This window comes from Cynara cardunculus (genome assembly GCF_001531365.2).
Source record: "Cynara cardunculus var. scolymus isolate 2C chromosome LG 3, CcrdV1, whole genome shotgun sequence".
NCBI classification, from domain to species: Eukaryota; Viridiplantae; Streptophyta; class Magnoliopsida; order Asterales; family Asteraceae; genus Cynara; species Cynara cardunculus.
Genome location: NC_037530.1, coordinates 6,270,174 through 6,272,977, shown reverse-complemented (window position 1 = coordinate 6,272,977; position 2,804 = coordinate 6,270,174).

Sequence of the window (2,804 nt, the reverse complement as noted above, 5' to 3'; positions counted from 1 at the left end):
ATTTACATATAACTTTTATACTAAGATTATGTCGATAAAAACATGATTTAATAATTTATTATACGATAGTAATAATGCATTGGAGAATCCAATTTGATTTTGTGGACTAAATTTTATATATATATATATATATATATATATATATATATATATATAGGCCATAGGATACGGTTAATGTGAGACCAACTTTAAAGACAACATTTTTACATTTGAAACTTTACAGCAAAAAATTGTGATGATAAAGAAATTCTGAACCTTCACAAAAAAACACTGTGAATGTTGCTTTTACAATATTTTACTGTGAAGTTTCAGATTTTATGGGTCTCACAAAAACAAGTTGGTTTCACATGATTCCAAATATATATATGTGTGTGTGTAGCGGTTCAAACGAGAACACCCTTATCACGTGTGATAATACGAGTGAGGGAACTCTGTGATGTGCAGACGACGTGTTGTACGACTTAGGTCATGCCAAAGATTGTCTGCGTCTATGATTTAGCATCACATGTGATGATCTTGATGGATTATAGTATCATATCAACAACACCCTTATCACATGTGATAATACTTATGAGGGGGGTTTAGTGGTGTAAGGGCAACTTGACCCGCAACCAAGATCGCATCGAAAATCATTCGCGTCTCTAATTTAGTATCACATGTGTATCATACGTGTTGAAATAATATTATCACATGTGATTATCTATAGTAAAAAAGATATTCTTACGTTCTCGTAAAATGAAACTGTTTTCATTTAAACCTTTCCATATATAAATATATAATTATAGTTTTAGGTTGTAGTGATGTGGTTTGGATTTTGAGTAATAAATTAAAAAGTAGGAGCATTTTAATGATTGTTAATTAATAAATAAGTTTAATATTAAATGAGTGTGGTGGTTGGTGGCTATTTTCTAAGCCTACACCTACCCTCACATTGACCATTTTCTATACATCCACCTACCACCCTCTTTTATTCGAATCTAAAAAACCATATTAACCATCAAAATATTATTTATTATATGATTTATTTGAATCACGTGTCCTTAAGCTATTCTCTAGGAATCGCAACTACCGTTTATCACTGTATATCATTTGTTGTTAATGCTACACTTTTTGGACTTTTGGTCATTGAAAAAATCATTGTTCGTTTAGAGTTTAATGTAGTTGATGATATAAGGAGCTTATTTGTTAAGCCACGTCGTTTGTTACAGCTTAACTAGTTTTTGGCACCACACGTTGTGAGTGACAAAATTTATGTCAAAAATGTGAAATATGCTTTCGTTTATTATTTTCACATATTCAATATTCAATGATGAAGTTAGGTGTATGCAAGAAAATTGTTTACTTGCCAACTATATAACATTCTATTTGTTCGGTTGGTTTTTTTTTTTCATTAAAGGGCTGTTTACTTGCAGTTTAATTAGGTTTATTGATCTATCTGGCTTACAGCTCATTTGGGTTGTTTACTTACGGTTTATTCGCACAAAACATGGTTTAATCGCACATATAGAAATGGTGTGTTGTCCTCATTCAGCCACAAGAATGACACCCCTACCCCTTATTTAAAGCATCGTCTCCTTCCCAAATGAGACACCCCATCGTCAACCTCTTTATGATTTTTTTTTTCTTTTGATGTTCAAATAATTAATATTGTGGGGTAAATTGGTCATTTATGTATTCAAGTTGTTGGTTCAGATAAAAAAAAGTAAACAACCACACTCATTTATCCAGACAGACAAATTTATCCATACAGGACTTAATAAAAAATTTGGTATACAACCCTTCATATATAGATTAAGCTGCTGGGTTGAGAGGGTTTTTCTTGTGGAGACATGTTTAATGTGACAAGGGTACCTATAGATGATCATGGTTGAATGCATACGACACATCTATCTTGGCCAATCGAATAAGCAGTAGGCTGAATCATCAACCCGCAACCGAATAGGCTTGTATGGCTTACCGAATAAGACATACTACCCATGCAGATCATTAAGCCATAACCAAACAACTGTTGGGAATCCCTTCAATTTTCAATACCTTAACTCTTATGTTATCATGTCAATACCTCAACATATTGCTTCTTTATATATAGAAAAAGTAAATTTCATTATTATATATATATATATATATATATATATATATATACACACATATTTAATTTTGGTTATAATTTAAAAAGAAAATTAATGATGTTACATGGTCACCTTTTGTTCCCATATTAAAGTTTATTGATATAAAATGATTTTTTATATAACTACAACGATATTTGTGTAATGCATCGAGACACATTTTGATTTCAGTGTTTCGTTTTATTCTTTTTTTTGTGTCGATATAATACGGTTTTATGTGGTTATAAAAAAAAGATAATGTTTTTATTTTTTTAATAAAATATAAATGTGAAAATATCATAAAAATTTGAAAAAGGATAAATCGATATCCGTATCAAATTAAACTTTTTAAAAGTTCTTGTGTTTTGATGTAATTTCCTTAATTCATTTTCTAATTATAATTTAATTTAGGTTTAGTAACAAAAAAAAAATTAATTTATCTATATACTATATTATAAAGCATTTGGCTAAAACTCTTAAAAACTCTTAAACTCGTTCATCCCTAAACGATTTCATCTCATATCTGAAATCGTGTAACTAACTGCAAATAAACACAATCAAATACAGGATAAACATTTCATTTTAAATATAAAAAATCTAAAATATAATTAGGATAATAATTGAGTTCTAACAGAATACTTAATTATTATCTTTATAAAACGTTATATTATTAAACCAAAAATAAATTATTGTATTATT